Genomic DNA, 21,707 nt, shown 5'->3' on the forward strand with positions numbered 1-21,707 from the left:
GGGTTGCGTAGACAAGAGCATTTAAATGCCCCCATAAATGAAAGTCAAGAGGGTTGAGGTTGTGAGTGCGTGGAGGCCATGGTATTGGTCTGCGTCTACCAATCCATCGGTCACCGAATCTGTTGTTGAGAAGCGTACGAACACTTCGACTGAAATGTGCAGGAGCTCCATCGTGCATGAACCACATGTTGTGTTGTACTTGTAAAGGCACGTGTTCTAGCAGCACAGGTATGAAATCATGATAACATGCTCCATAGAGCGTAGGTGGAAGAACATGGGGCCCAATCAAGACATCACCAACAATGCCTGCCCAAACGTTCACAGAAAATATGTGTCGATGACGTGATTGCACAATTGCGTGCAGATTCTCGTCAGCCCACTCATGTTGACTGTGAAAATTTACAATTTGATCACGTTGGAATGAAACCTCATCCGTAAAGAGAACATTTGCACTGTAATGAGGATTGACACAATATTGGAGAACCATTCGCACAAGTGTACCCATGGAGGCCAATCAGCTGCTGATAGTGCCTGCACACGCTGTACATGGTACGGAAACTACTGGTTCTCCCGTAGCACTCTCCATACAGTGACGTGGTCAACGTTACCTTGTACAGCAGTAGCTTCTCTGACACTGACATTAGGATTATCGTCAACTGCACGAAGAATTGCCTCATCCATTGCAGGTGTCCTTGTCGTTCTAGGTCTTCCCCAGTCGCTTAGTCATAGGCTGGAATGTTCCGTGCTCCCTAAGACGCCGATCAATTTCTTTGAACGTCTTCCTGTCGGGACACCTTCGTTCTGGAAATTTGTCTCGATACAAACGTACCGCGCCATGGCTATTGCCCAGTGCTAATCCATACATCAAATGGGCATCTGCCAACTCTGCATTTGTAAACATTGTACTGACTGCAAAACCACGTTCCTGATGAACACTAACCTGTTGATGCTACGTATTGATGTGCTTGATGCTATTACTGTAGAGCAATGAGTCACATGTTAGCACAAGCACCGAAGTCAACATTACCTTCCTTCAATTGGGCCAACTGGTGGTGAATCGAGGAAGTACAGTACATACTGACGAAACTAAAATGAGCTCTAACATGGAAATTAAGCATTTCCGGACACATGTCCACATAACGTATTTTCTTTATTTGTGTGTGAGGAATGTTTCCTGAAAGTTTGGCCGTACCTTTTTGTAACACCCTGTATAGAGAATGAGAGTGGTCCTATCATACTTCCCCGGGGCACTCCTGAGAATAACCCCAATACCCCTGCCTCTGATGAACACTCACCATCAAGGACGACATTCTGGCTTCTACTACACAAGAAGTCATCTCGAGCCATTCACATATCTTGAAACCTAATCTGTAATTTCAGACCTTCATCAACAGTCTGCAGTGGCGCACTGTGGCAAACACTTTCTGGAAATAACAATGTGGAATCAGCCTGTTCCCTTCATCCATGATTTGCAGGATATCTTGTGAGAAAGGGGCAAGTTGAGTTTCACACGAATGGTGATTTCTAAATCTGTGCTGATTTGTGAACAGAAGCAGAAGGATATTGGTTTGTAATGTTGTGGGTCCATTGTTTTACTCTTCTTATATACAGGAATTACCGTGCTTTTATCCAATTGCCTAGGACTTTGCATTAAGCAGGAAATTACAATAAATGCATGCTAAGAACAGGACCTATGCCATAGTGCACTATTTGTCGAGAAACCCATTGCTGAAATTTTGACATTATGTTGGCTAGACAGTAGGTTGGAGGATTCAGTTCTGGTACTGCACAGCTCTCAAATTATACTTACTAGTTATTAGAGGCATTTGATATCCATAGGTGACACCAGACCAAAACCAGACTGACTCAACTATGTGCTGAATCTGTGGGTCTTCACACTTGAGACATGCATTGGTACCTGGCCATTTCCACACCCTTCTACAAGGATCATCAGGTATCAAAGAATTGCTTCACATATTGTGAAAGGAATACAATACCACTGATCCAAATTCCGCTGGAGGACACCCTGTATCACCAATAGTAATTTCCTTTCCTGTTGCACTACAAACAGAGTGAGGGCAAAATGACTTGTCTATATGCCTCTGAATGAGCCCTAATCTCTCTAAACTTGTCTTCATGGCCCTTACATGGAATGTACATTAGTCGCAGTAGATTGTTCTGCAGTCAGCGTCAACAGCCATTTCTCTAAATTTTCTCACTAGTGCTCCTCAAAAAGAATGTCGCTTTCCATCCACCGGTTTCCAGGTACACCACGATTCTTTGTGCACTACATTCCTCGGGGGTTTGTACTGTAGTACATAATGGACACCTAGAGACCCCACTGAATGTGTCGAGATGGTTGTGTACCGTGTGAGTCAACACAGCTCTCCCCATTATCTGCAAAAAAAGTCACAGTGCAGTTACAGTAAGTTCCTGAGGTACTACCTGTCAGCTATAATTTGAAGTTAGCAGTCGTCAGTTGTTGTTGGCTCTGAGCAATCTCTGTAGTGCTGATTTTTAACATTTTGTTACTGCAAAGGCTGTGGAATGTTCATATGATGCCGCTGTAGCGTTTGCCAATTGTGTGGTAACTTTCCATGCTGACAAACATTCTTACTGTAAAGTAACAATGCTTGGGCAGTCTTTAAGCATTAACGCTGTAATCCCTTTGCAAAGTCAAATTTTCTGATGTTATATTGGACATGTGATCAGTTTGTTTATTTATTTATTTTTGTAATTTTATTTTTGTGGTTTAGGACAAAAACTGTAGTGGTAGTGTATTTCTCCTAGAGCCCTTTTGTGAGCTGCTATTTTCCTCTGTGAAAATGAGGCAATTCTTTTTTCCAACTACACAAGTGATGATAGTAGTGATCTGACAATAAACAAAAACTGTTTGTTGTAGCAATTTTTATGCATCTGGTACAGTGTACTATCACAAGATACCAGGTACATCTACAGATGGTAATATATATTCCCAAAAGCTTTGTAAAACCACTAAGTGGTTGGCAAGTACACTTCCCGAGATTCACAAAAGACATAATTGAGTAATACCGTATTTACTCGAATCTAAGCTGCACTTTTTTCCGGTTTTTGTAATCCAAAACACCGCGTGCGGCTTAGAATCAAGTGCAAAGTAAGCGGAAGTTCTGAAAAATGTTGGTAGGTGCCGCCACAACTAACTTCTGCCGTTGAATATATGTAGCACTACACAGGCATGCTTTTCAGGCACAAAGATAAATACTGGCGCCAAAACCTATGCGTCAGTAAACAAACTAAAAAAAAACAGAGTTTTTTTCTCTGCCCCGAGTTTCGACCACTGCATTTTCATTCTTTATCCAATGAAGTAAATACAAATTCCATATTCTTCATCTCCGAATGTTGCAGCCTTTCAATGAACTACGAAAATCCAACTGGAAGACTGTTTGGGATGTTTGTCAATATGGCCAAGTCTACGTTCTGAATTTTTGTCCTACCTGTGACAAGAGATGGTTGTTAATAGCAACTTTTATGAATTGTGAATCACATGCAGTATTCTCTTCACCATAAGAATAATACGAATGTAAACATTTTGCCATGTATTCCTACGTGTTTCCTGCTATCTCATTTAAATCCTGTCTTCCTAATAAACTACGAAACTAGAGTGAGACAACAGCAAACGCGGAAGAATATATATATCATGTCATGTTTATATTCGTATTATTCCTATGCTGAATAGTGATACAGTCAGAAATGATGCTCGGCAACTGACTAGATTTTTAAACCTAAGATGGCTTTAATTTCTGTGCGGAATGTAATGCACTAAAGAGGCGTCTGCAAAAATTTTCAAACGGAGAAAGTTTTTCGCTAAACTTTCGTTTGGAACATCTATCATATGCAGTCTATTAAATGGTTCTTGTTGATCATTATCAAAGAAAGTGGCAGTGTAAGTAACAACAAATAGCAGTCTCTTGCCATTGTTTCGCTGATGAGACGATTCCTCTCTCTCTTTTTTTTTTTTTTTAAATTGTAAGCGGCAGTAGCGTGCGCAAAAGCAAGCCATCCCGCGAGCGGCGACAGGCCGTAAACACGCATAATCAGAATGCGACAAACAATGCATGGCACAGTACTATAATGCATTTTGAGCTTAGAGTGACGGAAACACCTATAACAAAGAGAACGGCACTTATCAGATCAAAGAAAAATAAGCAATCAATTCCAACCAGACGAAGCGCGTGAAAAAGGCTCTCTAGTATAAATACGGACGGAGAGCCTGACGCAGAGCAATGACTACGTGGTAAAGCTTAACTGCTAAGTTTACCACACGCACCAAACTACTGTAGCTGTATTGTCATTCATTCGACCTAAATTGTCTCATATTGCAATGGACCAACTTTGTTTCGGTTTGGAGATGTTGTCTAAAACGTTTCTCCCCCTTGAATTTCGAGTCACAAATTTCAAGTGCTGCTTAGATTCGGGAAAATTTTTTTTCCTTGATTTCGAGTCTCATTTTTCAGGTGCGGCTTAGATTCGAGTGAGGCTTAGATTCGGGTAAATACAGTAGGTGTACTTCCCAAACCATTCTGAGAAACTATTTTGATGGGAAGCATATTTTCCAAGAGCCATTAAAACACTGTTATTTGGTGGGCTGTATATTTCTCACAGCACTAAAAGCTATATTTCATAACAAAAAGAAAGTAAACTGGTGCAGCGGACTATCACTGGTTTCCAGGAGCACGTAGAAGTGGTTCAATGTATTCCCATAAATGCAGTAAAGAAACACAGCTACTGCTAAGTATATCTCTCATGACCAGTAAAAGCCTTAAGTGACTCTTTGCAGCAGGTTGACAGACTGTACTGCCCATGTGAGTCACACTGCCCCATTAACGAATGGAGACACAGTGCACTCTGCTAAAGTAAATGAGAGTGCAGGTTCGCTTTCACCTACATTACACAGTCAGTTGTACTTAGTGATTTCTGGTGGACTAAGGAAAATTGAGAAAGGAGAAATGAAGGAAGATAAGTGTTTAATGTCCCATAAACATTGAGGTCTTTAGTGTCTGAGCACAAACTCTGATTGTTTCAAGGATGGGAAGGCTATTTATTGTGCCCTTTCAGAGAAACCATCTCGGCATTTGCCTATACTGATTTAGAGAAAGCTCAGGAATCCCAAGTCTGGGTGGACTAGATGGAGCTGTAGAGAGCAAAAACTGTAGAGGAAAACAGAGATTGGAATACATCCAGCAGATAATTGAGGCTGTAGGTTGAAAGGACTACTCTGAGATGAACAGGTTGCCACAGGAGAGTAATGCATGGACTTTAACTGTTAGTCGCCCTGAATGTAAGTCCAGTGAGCTCACCACTGTGCCACCTCGCTCGATATATTGTGAGAGAAGTTCCTGATTTAACCATTTCACAGGATGTGGGAAGTGTACTTACCATCAACTGTATTTCTTTACTGTATTCCTGAGAACACATCGTACGAGCTCTGTATGCACCTGGCACCTGATGTTAGTTTGCTGCACCAGCTGAACTTTCTGTCTGTTATGAAATGTAGCTTTTAATTGTCATTAAATGTCACTTGTTCCTTTCAGAAGCAGTTGCAAATATATGTGCCACCAAATAATGTTGTTTTGAAGGCCACTGGGAAGTATGCTTACTACCAAAGTAATTTTTCCATGATACAAGGGGAATATACTTACCACAAAATTAATTTGTTTTTTGGACTGCAGAAAAGGTACTTACCACCAGCTGACCATACTTACCACTAATTTAGTTGTTTTACTATGCTCTTGGGAAAATGTTGTACCTCCTCTGGATGTGGTTGACCTTTTGTGATAATATGCTAAACAACTGGTGTCTGTTTGTCATGACATCAGTGCTGTTGTCACTTGTTACAACAGAACACATTGCTTCATTCTGCAATATATGCTATTGTGACTTGTCTCAGCTCGTTTCTTTAAGTAGTGTTGAATGAAGTTTCTAGGATTGTAAAATAGATAGTCAAATAAAAACAGAAAATTCCTATTTTTCACATGTAGCAGTAACTCATAACAGCTTACTAAAGACAGTGGGAAGTATACTTACCACTATAGTTTTTTGCTCCTAAATCACAAAAATAAAATAATCAAAAATTAAATGTAGTTGAAACTTCTAAAATGATACCAAAACAATTAACTTTACAGGGTTGCTACAAAAAATGTGCCCACAAATGGGTTAAAAAGAAAGTATGCAAGCTGTGGGGGCAGTGTGAAACTTTTTTAAGCACTGTATTTGAAAAATATTATTCATTTTGTTCCACTTCTAGAATGTTAGGTTTTGTGGACTTTTGCTGTACATTAATGGGTGTGGATGCGTTCAGTGGAGGCAAGTGTGTCGTGTATGATTTTTCTCAGTAAATATGTCCTACTGACGTTGCAGCATATCTCCAATGTTCTGGATGCATCAAATGAAGTTTAAAAGACAGCTAACTGCTGCTGCTGGTATGCCTCTTCATGTAAATGTCAGAGTTACTATTATTATTCAATACAGAAAGGAAGATTACCAGCTTAGCAATTTGCTGAAAATGAGTTCATTAAAGGGAATATTACAATTAACATCCTGTTAGCGGCAAATTAATTAGAGATGCGAAGCAGCCCCAGATTGGAGAAGGAAATTGTACGGATAGCTGACTCCATAAAAATTAATACATTTCATACTGTGCTCGAGCACAGGCAATAAAAAACAGTGAGCAAACATGATGTGTGTACTTGTTGCCTCGGGGTCTGCTGCGAAACTGAGGTGCTTGAGTAAGCTACATCGCACTGCTTCGTTGTGTGCTTGTTGTCAAGCCAGTTTATGAAGTACACATCCCTCTTCATTTTTATATAACTTTGTTTTGAATGCACTGTACAAGAATATTGAATACATTGAAAATTATCGAGTTCAGCCATTCATTCACATGTAATATTCCAACAGCTCCATCACCGATGAGAGCCTTCAGGGGTGTAAAACGAGTAAGTGAGAAGTGCCACTGAACTACTAACAACCATTTTCATCTACTACTAATCTGCTCACCTTAATCATTATTGAAGGGGATCAGTTCTACATCATTTTATTTTTATAAATATACAGAGAAACAACTACTTGAAAAAAGCCAATGCTCTGCTACTTAAACTGCTCTGCCACTATTTTGATTTAATACTTCATGCTAAATGGGCATTTAATTTTACACAGGACACTGTCATCTAAACTTATTCTGATAAATTCATATACTTCCTTCCTGTGCAATGCCCTTCATGCTGTCAATGCCACGTTGGGACCGGTACAGTAGTTTCTGTTCCATGGAGAACCAACCGTACCTGCACATAGGCTATTATTATGATGGAATCACCACTTCAAAAGGCATTCCAAAGCTGCTGCCAGCTTCCCTCTGTGGAGTAAACCGTCTACCATTCCTGTTTGCTCCTAGAGAATATGTTGCATGGCTAAATATGGTTTTCTGTTAGAAAGTGTTTGTGCGTTGTGTATCTGAGGTGGGACAGGTAGGTAAATTCACATATCCAGGTAAATTATTGGTGGACTGGCTAATAAAACATTTTTTACTTTAATTTTGAATATTTGGGGATTTCCAGATTGCTCCTAATGTCGGCTGGCAGATGTCAAAAGGGTGTTGCACCTGAATATAAAACAGTTTTCTTAACCCTAAGCTTCAATGCATATTCTCTATGGAAATTATTTATATTGTGATTGTTATGGTTGCAAACTTTGCAATTAATGCTAAATTCTCTCTTGTCCATTTGAGCAGCTCAGAGGTCAGCATATCTTGCTGCTATGTGGAGGACCCAGGTCCAATTCGTGGTAATGCCTTTTTCTTTAAAGGGCGAAGCTACTCCACACCCACACTGACATGGTGACCATCACCGAAGTTCTACCATCACCTCCGTTTGCTTCGTTACAATCGAGAAGTGCACAGGATGTGGGGTCATGATGTTGTCCATAGGATTACACACTAATACAGACACTTTGAGGCGATAGAAGTGTTCGAGAAGTGATCAGAAGGTAGCAGTTTTAAGGGCAGAGGGAGAAAAGTGCCGAGGCAAGCACTGAAGGAAAAGAACTTCTGCAATTGTCTGGACAGATAGTAAGAGCAGTAGCAGTTTCTTTCTGTCTGCAAGGGTGAGGTTGTCGTTAGTTTTGGGTATTGTGCGATGCTCGATACCATTGTCGCAGCTTAAAACACTCTTTACGAGTGTCAGTCCTATTGAGGAGGGGTACTCCTGGGCTATGCACCTGAGTGTCTCCTGGGCCACCTGCAGCATCTGCACTTGTAACATGCCAAGGTCATTATACGAGTGGTCAATTGGCCATAAAGAGGTTTGGTTGGATATGTTTATGTTTAGTGTGCAATTCTGCTTTCCCGTATTGCCAGTTGGTCAGCTAGATATTTGCACCTGGCAATGCCATTTAGTTTTGCTGTAATGCAGGGATTCACCAGTGTTTATTTTGTCTGTGAGCTTGTGCTGTCCACAGGTGATTAATTGTCCCTAGATAGAAGTGTTTTTCAGCAGTTGTGTTTTCACCCGTGGTTGTGGTCGTAGTTTCCCAGGTTAAGAATGAAATAATTGGCAGAGTGTCTCAAGTTCCTTTACAGTCGTGTGGTGAGTTTTTTGAATATCTGTGTGTGAGTCTCAAGGCAGTATTCTCTGTGAAGGTCGACAGTGTGTGCGTGGACTGTGGTGCACTTCGTTCTGTATCACCTGTAGGCAGCACAGCCGGTCAGAGCCACGTAACCCCAGACTGCAGTTGCATGTATCATCATGGGTCTAATCAGTATCATGTACACGGACCTCGATACCCTCCTATTCAGTGTGCTTTACCTGTTGAGCTTAGAGTAACACTGTTTGAGCCTTGCATTTGCTCAGTTGGTCTGTCACTGAAGTATTTGACTTTCACACTGAAACATATTGGGCGTGTGTGTAGTGTTATTTGTCTGCAGTCTTAATGTGGGGTCCTGACCACTCATCTCGTATAGGGTGCCTAAAGGATGCTGCATTATCAAAATGCTATACAACAATTCAAGCAAACAACATTAATAGTTTTTATTACAAATAAGAAGCTTGACAATGCTTAACCTGGAATTTACAATGGTGTCGCAAGCAATAGGCAACATGCAGTATAAATGCGAGTCCTTTGCTATATACAATGTTGGTGCAAGTTTGACACACAGTTTGTGGGTCACTAATAACTGTTATTGTAGCATTCTGCACTAGGCCTGTCCGTATACTGTCCTAATCCTGTCCAAATACTGAGTGGCCGAGGCTGGCAGGAGCGGCACTTATATTCTCTATGTCTAGGGGCCTGCTCCCGTTGTGGTGTGGTCCTTGCCAGTGGGCTATTGGCTGACGGTGTGTTCACTGCCTACTTTGCTCTTGCGATCTTAATTTTCATTCCAGAGCTTGTGGGTATGCCAGAACACTTAATGTTTGTGCAGTTGTTATGGTTTGTCAGTGAACAGAACTGCTTCACACTTGTCAGCATTTGCTTTAACACACTGTCGTTCCAGCTAGGCAGTTTTGTTTGCAGTTGCGAATTATGCCTGCTGGTTTTCAGTCTTGCACTAAGATGGTAGTGTCATCTGCGTAGATGGTTGCCATTGTGTTTTGTTCAGTTGGAAAGTCATTGACGTAGAGATTAAACAAGAGGGGCCCTTGGATGCTGCCTTGGGGTACTCCCACTTGTATACTGTGTTGTGTTGACTGTTTGCCCTGAATGTCGGTTTTGAAACTTCTGTGGGTGAGATATGAGTGTGTAAGGTGTATGAGCTCGTCGGAGAGACTAGCAGTGCAGAGTTTGCGAATGAGACGATTGTGCCGCAGATGACTGAAGACCAGGAACAGCGCTCCTGTAGCTTTGTTGGTGTTGGGGGTGTGTGTAATATGTTCTACTGCACGGAGGAGATGTTGTGTTGTGGAGTGGTGATTGCTGAATCCAAATTGCTCCAGTCTCAGTGAGTCATTGGTGTTGCAGTGCATAGTAAGATGTTTGAGAATCATCTTCTCAACAATCTTATTCAGGGAGCTCAGCAGGCTGATGGCTCCGTAATTTTGTGGTAGGGAGTGGTATTTCCCTGGCTTCCTGAACATCAGGACAGGGAAGTGTTGATGTTGTAGAATGGTATTCGTCATATGTGTGAGATGCTCTATAGCTTTATTCGTGAACTCCTGGGTGACACGGTTTTGAAAGTGATTGGGACCAGGAGCTTTTCTAGCTGTTTTGTGCTTAATAACCTGTGTAATTTCATGTGTAGCAGTATGTATTGTTACATTGCACTTGGGCTGGGTTACAAGCCGTGGAACCTCCTGGTCCATTTCAAGCAGCAGTGCTGGATTGGAAGGAGCCAGATTCAGTGTGAAAGATGTTGCTAGTGTTCTGGTCATCAGCTCATGCTTCTCCTCCATGGAGTATGCTGGTCTGTAAGGTATTTGTAAACTTGGTGTGTAGTATTTCTTCTTGGTGGAGTGGACAGCTATTTGCCACACTCCAGGTGATGTGGTATGGAGCCCTGCGAGTGTATTGTCCCAGTTAGTGGTTTTAAAAATTTTAATTTAGCCTGTATGATCCCCTGGAGCCTGCTAACATGCTGTTTGTACAGCCAGTATCTCCCGAGATGATCTCTCATTGACATTGGCCCCTGTATTTCTGGGAGCAGGGCCATTGAGCATTCTTGTGGTATAAGTACTGTAATGGTACCTGCTATTGCATCCTGAACTACGGTGGTAAGGGCTTTGACAGCTTCAACAAGTTTCCTGCTTTGTGTAATTTTGGGAATATTTGGGATACGACTTTTCAAGCATTTCCTTGAACAATGGCCAATTCACATGCTTGTTGCTCAGTATCCTGTGAGATTCATCATACTGCTGTGTTTCTTGCGAGTAAAGTATTACAGGTGTTTGGTGAGGCCAAATCATGTATAATTTCAATGTTGATTGTGACTATAATGCCTATCACATCTAGTCTCTGTTCCCTGTTTTAAGGGTCACCTCAGCTGGCACTAGTGTAATGTAGTTTGGGCGCAGAGCATGTTCGCATAGTTTTTTTGCTATTGGTGTTTGATCTTTGTTAGTTCCAAGCAGAGTGTTTAGCATTAAGATCACCAGTGGCTATTAGTCACTATGCTATGTTGAGTATTGTGCTGATATCGCTTGTTATGATGTTACCAGATCAATTGTATATCGATATCAATGTAGTTTTCACTCAGTTGACTTGACCCTAACAGCTGTGGCTTCTAGTCTTTCAGGTTCAGGGATCTTAATATTTGTGTATTCTTTGTCTCAATATATGATGATTGCTGTTCCACCCACAGTTGTGCCTTCAGGTGGTCAGTACAGTAGATGTAATATCTTGGGAAGAGTAGTTGATTGTGTGACTGGAGCTCAGCTTCGTTCATGAGAGCAATCCAGATTCCCTTCTCCTCCATAAATGCAGCTAGCTCTGCCCTTTTGTTGCCAATCCCATCTGCATTCCAGAATAGCATCTGGGTCAAAGTACTGTTGTTTGTGTTTTGTGGTGTATTATCTATGGGCAGTGTGGTGATAGCAGTTTGTATAGCAGCCATGCACTGGCTGTGTGTAGCCATCATGAGTTTGTGCATGTGTTACGATGAAGAGCCTCAAGAGGATCTTAAGCCACGTGAGTGGGGTATAGTGTCTCCACTATGCCTCTGATTGTGGTGAGAATGTTTGTTATGTCAGCCAAAGTGCTGGTGCTGGTGTTGGTGGCTGGTGGTCCTTATGTTGGTGTACTGGATGGGCTGGCTTGTGTGTTATTCATGGTTCGTATTTCATCTGGGGTCACCTGTGTTATTGCTGTGGTGAGGGGGGCAAGAGTGTGAGTTACAGTTACATTGTTCCTTTGAATGTGTTCCTATGTTTCTCTGGTCTGTTGTTGGTGTATTTGTTGTGGTGTGATAGTGTCCCCTCTTTTGTTTTTTGGGTACCTCCGTTTTATTTCGTGTGTTTGTTTTTGCCCTAGTTTGGGTGTGTCTTCTGTGATATCACAAGTGTCACAATCTGGCCCAGACAGAGTTGACTTGGTGTTGTCTGGGACCGGCAGTGTTGTCATCAGTACAAGGGCAGTTTCTAGCATTGCAGGTGTGGGTTGTGGTTCTGTTGTGGGAATGTGCCATGAGTTTGTGGAGCTCTGTGCATCCTCAGTTCATCCACTTCCACTGACAATGCCAGTAAAAGAGATTCCACACCTTACTGGTTGGGGGGTGGGGAGTGTCTTGGAGCTGTTCTGGTTACCACTTGTCTGTCTTTGGCACTTTTGCACCTTAGAGCTTCTTTGTATGCTGCACACCATCTGTAGTTTGCACATGGACCCCTCCACATTTGGTACATTTGATAGTTGTACCAAGTTTAAAGTGTCGTGCTACTCGGTTACCAGTGCATTTGCGGCACCGTGTGCCAGATCACATCGGGTGCCGCATGGCCAAACTGCTGGCAGTGGTGGCACTGTTGGGGGACACACGGAGGTGTGTATATTTCTACTACGACCATGTGAAGCAATAGCATCTGCGTCAGAAAGTTGCAGGAGTAAGCTGTGTTGTCCAACTCCACTAAATAGTTTGGCTGCAATCTGTGTGTCACGAATCCCAGAAATCATCTCATGCTCTCACAGTCCCAGCTGAGAGCTGTGATTATACCATGAAGAATGTCATTGAGGGTTGTGGTGTCAACTCCTTTCACGATGTACATTCGAGTTTTCCTCCTTGGGTGCTATATTTATGATACTCAATTCCCCCAGCTTTGACGAATTTCAGGAGATTTGTGCAATCTGTTTTGTTGCATACATACAGTGATACATGGTCCCTTGTGAGTTTTGTGTTTGGTATATGGTGGGGAGTGACATTCTACAAATATCTTGTTTAGCTTGCTGAGGCAAGTGTAATTGTGTATTATGACCAGTGGGAAGCCAGTCGGTGTAGTGTTCTGCGTAGCGGCTGGGGTAGTGTTGTGTAGTTGAGGTGCTGCAGAATTGTTTGTATGGTCCCTCATATTACCGATGCTCGGAACTGGTGTTGGTAAAAGTACGCTGCATTTGCCGTGTGAGTCAGTAGGCTCAGTTGTTCATGTATGTTGCTGCTGATTGCATTTTGGACCCACCAGCTTCCAAGGTCCATCTTTGTTCCACGGAGCTGTCACTTCCAGCTCGAGGACTACTGCGGTGATATTGAGGGCCTCTCTAGTATATTCACTGGTGGTGTGACTGGTGTTGGTGTTGCTGTTGCTGTTGCGTTGCTTCCAACCGTCAGTTGGACAATGAGCTCATGCTGTCTCCGAGTCATTGCTTCTTGATTTGTGGCAGCAAAGTCCAGATTTAGCTGGTTCATCACTTTTGATAGGTGGCAAAGCAGGACAGAAACATCGAAGGGAACAGATGGCACTCCTGCCTCTTGTGCTGCAGTGTTGCTACGGGTCGTCGGGTGGCATCTGCTCGGTGGATCTGCGTCTCCCAGACATAAGGATATTTTTAAGGATAGAATGTGGATATGAGACAATTTTACTTTTTCATCTGAAAAGACAATTTTGCTTTTTTTAGTGTACATACAGAAGAGGGGAGACCTTATGACTCACTTGTGCAAGATGCAATGCTCAGTGCAAGAGAGCATGGGTGGAAGACAGCAGCCTATACTGGACAGTGTTGTCCAATGTGAACGTGCCCCGGACACTGAAATACCCTATTAAAGAATGGGAGAGTCACACTGGGGAAGTTCCAATCACAGTTGCAGGAACTTTGAGCCAGAACTCTTGGCCACCTAGCACTGTAAAGTGTGTAGCAGCGTGTGGTGTCCTGTGGCATCTACGCTAGTTTTAGCGTATGTGTAACACAAATATCCTCTCGCGGCTACTGCAGGTACAGGGGGAAGGCAGCTGCTCAGCTGCGACTCACCCGTAGTACTGCCCGTGGTTTTCCTTGGTGGGAGGACTGGAACGAGGTGCACCAAGCCTTGTGATGCCCATTGAGGAACTGAGGAACTGAGACGTAGTGACTCTGAGGTCAAGAAAGGTGGCAGTGACCAGAACAGGGTGTGCTGATTTCCCACCCCCCCCCCCCCCACCACCCCCTACCATACTGCTTTCAGTGATGCCATTGCAGAGGATTACACTGTGGTTGGTCATCTGGTTTTGATGTGGGCCAGAACATGAAGCTTTCCTTTGCTTTTTTTTTGCTAAATTGACTCTTACTTCTGGACACAAACACCTATACAGAGCAAATGTATTGGCATCCAGGGTTTGGTTATTTGGGGGGGGGGGGGGGGGAGTGACGGTTTGTTATTGTTTCCATCCCCCCTCGCCCAGCTTACCTCAAAAATGCAACTCGCTAGCAACCTCGCTGTTAGCATACGACAGACATCTACAATTTTAATAACAATAATAAACACACAAATATATATTAAATTATTCAATATAATAGTAACAATACAAATAGGTGAATCAAAGAAGGAAGAAAACATAGAACAAACAAATGAACTTCAGAAAGTGTACAAACTGACATGGACACACTATAATAAAAGAAACATTTCAGTACAAGGCAAACACATGCGCTACAATACAGTTATAATATCAGAAGCACTCTTCGCATTAGAAATGACCACAATCTGTGGACCAGGCACCACAAAGCAGAAAGAATACAATGCAAAATCCTCAGAAATTTTTTTGGAGCAGTGCACAGAGATGGCATATGAATGAAGAGATCAACCAGAGAATTATAAGAACACAGAGGCAGACTCAGTCACAATCAGAAAACACCGACTAACATTCTGTGGACACATACACACAATGAACAGCGACAGATTCACAAAGGGATTTAGGATGTAGTAAATGCCTTAATCAATAAAACACGGTCGTTTCAAGAAATAGAAGAATGCTAAAACGAGCAGGAATCAGAATGGAAATGTTATGTGTGCATTTGGAAATTGGTGAAGTAAAAAATATAAAGACATCGTGTCATTCTGCCACATCTGTCTGTAGTGTGCATTTTGGGGTGCGTGTGCGATACAAGGCATTTAGGTATGGTGAGGTTACTTAGCCATTAGTGTTCACAATGGCTGGCATAAAGGAAACATGACAAGTATTACATTAGAAAGCAACAGCGATAGCTTTCCGAACCGCGTAAATTCTACTAGGCAGAGTCAGAAGCAGACACAGTGGCCTGTGCCAGATACGAGGGTTGGAAGTGGCTGAAATGTGAGTCGTGGGACAGAGAGAAAGAGAGAGAGAGAGAGAACACACAGACAGCACCATAAAGCATTCCCCATCTCTTTCTGCACAGAATGCACCACACCGCTGCCTTCTTAAGGGCACCCCAGTATAACATAATGTTTGGGAAGTGTTTGGTAGTTATCATCATTGCTATGACCTCCCCTTGTATCCACTCCTGCAAGATTGTGAAATCTACAGCCACTGAGGAGATTTATGTGAGATGTTCCTATCAACTTTATGTAATATTCATATTGCACACTTCTGCAGACAAAACAGATTTTCGACCTTAGCTTAGGAAAGTAAAGAATCATCACAGATCGTTAAGGTTCAAAGAACTTGTCTTGAACACTGTAAGGGATCCGTGATCCCACAAACATAGATGCTAGTATCTGACGCCCAGGTCGATAGCGGACAGGAGTCAATTGTCGAGAGCCGCAGTAGGCAGTGACACTAGTGCTGAGTGCGCATTAGTATGGTAGAGTGTCGAGTGAGAAGTAGAGTGGGAAAGACGGTCAAGAATGGTGGTCGAGTGAGTTGTAAACGGTAAAATTCACTGGAGTATGATGAGTGAGCACGTCCCCCTGATCGTTGTGGGGTTGACTCTCACTAATGCCGATTCGCGAGTGATAAGGAACAGAAAGTGACAAGTGCCGAATTACGTGTTTCACGTCAACCGCGTCGGCCAGCAACAACCATGGATTGCAGTGAGGATTGTTGTGAATGTTAACCATCAGCATTGCGTGTGACAAAGTACTGAAAATCAGCAATCAATAAAAAGAGATAACCGCAATTAGACGTGTAAGGCAAAGGTAGCAACTGCCTCAGAATTTGTGTGTTAGTAGGAAATATATATCAGTTGTACATCGCAACCTTTGTGATACTTAACAATAGACAAACTTTCAATCATTAGCTATTCCGTCTCAGAACAGCCGCATTCGGTTGAAATACTCCTGAAACCACAGCAGAACAACCAATAGCCTTTCATCCATTAAGCACACGGTCATATATCATAATAATTAACTGTTTGGTGGCTTCGGTAAATTACCCAAAATCCAGTAAAGGAATTAATCATGGGTGTTTCAACACAAATGCTTAAAAATTCTTTTGTAGTTAACCTATTTTCAGATCATGAAGAGTTCTTTGTTACAGCTTGTATTTTTGTTCCAGGTGGCACTGAACTTGATGGCTGTAGTGATGTCGTGAAGGCACAAAGTCGGAAGTTGTTAAACCTTCAGAAACAAGATTTTCAAAAGTACTTCTTCTCAGATACCAATATTTCGCCCCTGTTTGTGTCGGATACACAGATGTCTTAGTTGTTGTCACATAATTTGAGTGTAGTGACTGAATCTAGAAAACAGTTTCTTTTGCTTCCCTGTACCCCAAGCACTATGTGCAATGCAGGACTCCTAACAAGACAAACACACAGAGCACAGCCCTCTGTCTTCTCTTGCCGTTTCTGCAGTTTGGGAGCACAGTCTGGAAGTCTGACTCATGTTGACCGGACCGGCAGGGCGAAAATGGTCGACGTGGGTTCGAAGCTGGTGACAGAGCGGACTGCTATAGCACGAGCAAAGGTTTTTGTGGGACCCGAACTGATGAAACTCGTACGAGATAATGGCCTGAAGAAAAGTGACGTACTTAGCGTTGCTCGCCTGGCGGGAATTGTGGGGGCCAAGCAGACGTCCAGCCTTATCCCTCTGTGTCATAATATATCTTTATCCTCTGTGGCTGTGGACATTGAACTGGACTCTGCTCTCAACTGTGTGATTATAACTGGCACGGCAAAGTGTAGAGGGCAGATGGGCGTGGAGATGGAAGCTCTCACTGCTGTATCGGTGTCTACCTTAACAGTGTACGATATGTGCAAAGCTGTGAGCCATGACATTGTGATATATGAAATAATGCTTCTGACCAAAAGTGGGGGAACTAGAGGAGACTTCCACCGGACATGAGCATCTGTGTGGGTCAGTGAAATAAGTTAAGTATACCTGGTGTGATGTAGGCAAATTTCAAAGTCTGTTCGTAGTTATCATAAATTATATACACATCGAATTGGCCTGAATATAAGTTGCACCTTTAATTTTGAAAAAGAGAGAAACTTAATTAAAAATAATTTGTCAAGTTGCCCATTTACAAAAGCTTTTCAAAATGTGATTTACCCTTAACCACTTTTTTTGTAGTACACTGTAGATAAATTACACACAAAAACAGAGCTTTCAGTTGCAGTTTCCATGTAAGACACTCTTAACTTCACTAACATTCATTGTTTTGTCACTGTCAGTATTTTTGTCACTCTCCTCCCAAAGTACAGTGCCGTCGCTACAATCCCGGGCATTGCATGTGCAGCATTTCTTGAACCGTACCTTTAAAAAGCACATCTGTTAGATGAATAACTGTGAGTTTGAAATTTGCAACGTAACTGTACCGAATTCCAAAATTTTCTCTCAATGTTGTGCTTCATTGGTGAAGAATAAATTATATTCTGTAGTTAGAGAAAAACTGTGCCTGTCCCATTGTCTAAAATAGTGAAACTGTGAGAATGGTAATACAGAGGGGTCCAGAAAAATGTAGACTCTCTTTGATAGTCAATATTGATGGAACAAAATGGCATAGTGTCAAAATTCTTGCGTGGGAGGAAGATCATTTTGTGTGTTCAAAGTGACACCTGTTAGCAGCCAAGCAACATCAATGTTGCTGAATTGTTGACTGAAGTACAGCTGTCAGTGTTGCCAGTGTGGTAGCTGCACAGGATGTCTTGATGGGTTCTCATATCTCATTCAGTGTAGCTGGGTTCTGTTGGTAAACTTTGTTTGTTGAGGTCCCCCAATGGTAGAAGTCAAGAATTGTAAGGTCCCGTGACCTTGGTGGGCACTTGACAGCTCCTCTTCGACTTATCCGTCGCCCAGGTAGATTTTATCTAAGTGGAATCTGATATCTCTGTGGTGGTGAGGCGGAGTACAGTCTTGTAGGTAAAAATCTATTGTTTCCAAACACCTCTTGGATGGCTAATAAAATCAATGCTTGCAGCATATGATACACCTCACCAGTTATGTACCTTCAAAGAAGAATGGGTCAGAGAAACAATACTATGACGGACCACACCACACATTAACACCAAGTGAAGTAACATGTTTGTCCATGGGAACATGAGGATTTTCAGCAGGCCAATACACGCAGCTATGACAGTTTACATTACCATTCAGGTTGAATTGTGACTCATTAGGCCAGATAACCTTCCCTGCAAATCATCATCTTCGTGAAGCATGCCTTCAGACCACTCGTAGTGCTCCATCCTTCGATTCGGGTTGTCCTCATTCACAGTGTGAAACAATCTTGGAATGTACACTTTCCACTTTGCAGTCTTCAGAATTTATCATGCACTTGATCAGCTTATCCCACTTCCCCATACACCCTGCTTCATAGATTTTTGAGATGATCTAGAAAAATGTTGCAATACAGCAGTGTTGGAACCTGGAGGTTGATGTTCTTGTTCGGAGGACCTTTCCTTGTGCACATTTTAAACAGTATTGTCGGCTTAAAATTTATACCAAATACAATAAATTGTTGTTTCAGTACAGCCTTGCATTGCTCAAACAATAGTTGTACTTCATTCAGTGCTGCATTGTCATCTGCTGGAAACCCACACGACAACATCTGCTGGGAAAACAGTGGTTTATGCTACCACTCAAAATTGCAGCCATATAACACATTGTTCCAAAGGTAATAACAATCAGAAAATGTCTACACTTCTCTGGATCCCTCTGTAGTCACTACCTAAATGGGATAGCAACAAAGAGAATGTTTGCAGTGCTACCTCATACACAACAATTGATTTACAAACTGTAGTGATATTTTTGTTTCATTTCAAACTTAAGAAGAAGCACTACAGTTGAGGTTTCTATGATTCATAAAAGTCCCAGTTTTTATGGGGTGTGCTGTATACTCTAATTTTTTTGGAGATTTTTTGTAGAAATGGTGTATCTTATATTCAGGCCAGTATGGTACCCGTTTCCATCCAGTTTTAAGTCTTAATTCAAAATATTTATCTTTCTTTTTCCAATACCTGATCAATTTGAGAGAGATATTTGAAACAAAAAATAAGCACTAGCAAGTACGTTAATTTGCTATTGTTAAAACTTTTCCTCGTGCATGTTCTCTACAATTTTGATATGACACCACCTGCACTCTTATCTTGTTGCCAGTAAAAAGTGAGTAAGTAGGTCATTAAACTCTCTCTCTCTCTCTCTCTCTCTCTCTCTCTCTCTCTCTCTCTCTCTCTATCTCTCTCTCTATGCCCTCCCCCAGCTGTGTGGTAGTGTTCTCTGTGTTGCTCTATTGTTTCAATTTTTGATGGTTGCTACTTGAGACTGATCATCAGATGGAGCAGGTCTGTAATTTGTTCCCTCTGCCTTCGTGCTTCATCTGCAATCTGCTCTGACAGACACCATCCTCGGATATCCGTGTTGCGTGATATTCCGAGTGTCATCTACACTCACGGGCACGATCCTTGTGTGTTATGTTTTCAGTCCAAGCTGGCTGGTAGAATTCTGTTTGCGGGCTGTCCCCGTTTGGGTACAAGGATCGGCAGGGCATGAAACCCTAATCTTTCATCTTTCAGTTAACTCAAATGTCGTGTGTCACTTTTTTCATGTACTGCGGTTACAAATATAAGAAAATACTAAATGAAAATTTCTCAACATAGTCATGTTTCTTTTCAGTATGTTTCTCAGATCAGTACACTGCAATGTAAATATTCCATTAAAAGAATATATTTTTGATTGTTTCTTCAGTCAGAGATGCATTGCCTTTTTGACTTAACAATCAATGTCAAATCATTGTCCCTCAAACAATCCTGCAGGGATTTGACAACGTGAGACCATGGCTTTATGGAGGATCACCTAGAATTAGCTGCCGTCTTTTCTGACATGATTTTAAATCAATGCTATCATCACTGTTTCTTTTGCTTGGGGTTTTGAGTCTAGGAATGATGCAAACAATCGGCAGTTTATTTCTTTCTTACGTGATCTTGTTTTCTCCTCCCTACCCCCCTTTCTTCTTTCATTTGGTAGCCTCGAGCAAATTGAATATTCCTGCATTTGTTTGTATTTATTAATCTGTTTGTGCCTCTAATTCTTAAAAGATTTCATTATGACACTAATACTCTGAAGCAGCAAATTTGGGGAAAAAGAGCTGCATTCATTTATGCTGTTGTAAAATGGAGGAATTGGTTGTAGTTGGAAAAAAAATCTGCCTTTTACAGCTGCTGATTTTTGTCATTTATTTTACGTAGCCCACCCATGATCTACAATCAGGTCTTCCTTTTTATGTTGTATTTTTTATAAGAATGTTGAAACATAGATGATTGTTATGCATCTTTGCAGCACCTAAACTTGAATATTGTACTTAAAAATGTTATTTGTTGTCTTTTTTAAATTAAATTGTTATGTTTAAGAAGTGAATTAAATAACTGTTATCTGTGGCATAATTTTGTAGCAGCTAAAATTAAATGCTGGTCTTCGATATTTTAATTGTTATAGTTTGGGGTATGATTGTTGTAATTAGAAAATGAATGAGTGCCTTGTGCACTATGTTGTAACAGTAATTTGGAGTTTATTTTGTACATCATCTGGTTTAAATTATAAGAATTTAAGCAACAACTTCTGTCTCTCAACAGCTTTCTTAATAACACTATTCCAGTAACTGGATATGCATATTGAAATATCTGTGTTGTATATTAGATTCTATGACCTGTACCGAGGCAATATTTTGCGATTGCAAATTTTCTTGACTATTATTAAGTGTGTGTGTTTGTGTGTTGCTTATGCCCTACATACGAGTGTTGCTTATGCTCTACATACGAGTCCTCCAAGCTACTGATGATCTGACCAATGTACGACATGCCAAAATGCTACGGCTGCATGGGGAGATACAATTAAATCCTATCCCCCCCCCCCCCCCCCCCCTCTCTCTCTCTCTCTCTCTCTCTCTCTCTCTCTCTCTCTCTCTCAAAGATTGGCAGGTTCAGGAATCTAACACAGAAAGATTTTAATCACGGTTTCTTTTTCATCTCTATCATACAATGTAGTCCAATTTTTTGCTAATACAGAAATAACATTTTGTGATTTATGTTGTGTACTTTTCAAAAGATCTAATGATGTCCTCATTCCTTTCTTATAAACAAAACAAGAAGAAACTGACAATAATTGTCATTAAAATAAAACACAGAACAGTGTCTCCATAGCATCAATGAGCACATCCTTTCAGCACCTTTGACCCAGGCAATGAACACATCAGCGGTCAGTCTATGACTTGCAGCGGGTGAATCCCAGTCAGCTGCATTGCTCATGCACCCCACGTAAATAATAATAAACAAAATCTAACAATACACATAACCAAGTCTTGCTTTGTGACAGTATACCGCTTGTAATTTTTCCTCCTCCTTTTCTACGTAATTCTGTAGTTCTCAATTCGTTCGAGCAATCAATC

The 21,707-nt window shown here is 41.6% G+C and overlaps 1 pseudogene; it reads left to right on the forward strand.

Moving 5' to 3' along the window:
• Positions 1-21,707, forward strand: part of LOC124585875 — a 145,739-nt pseudogene that overhangs the window by 103,626 nt on the left and 20,406 nt on the right.

The sequence above is a fragment of the Schistocerca americana genome, unplaced genomic scaffold (genome assembly GCF_021461395.2).
Source record: "Schistocerca americana isolate TAMUIC-IGC-003095 unplaced genomic scaffold, iqSchAmer2.1 HiC_scaffold_51, whole genome shotgun sequence".
NCBI lineage: Eukaryota > Metazoa > Arthropoda > Insecta > Orthoptera > Acrididae > Schistocerca > Schistocerca americana.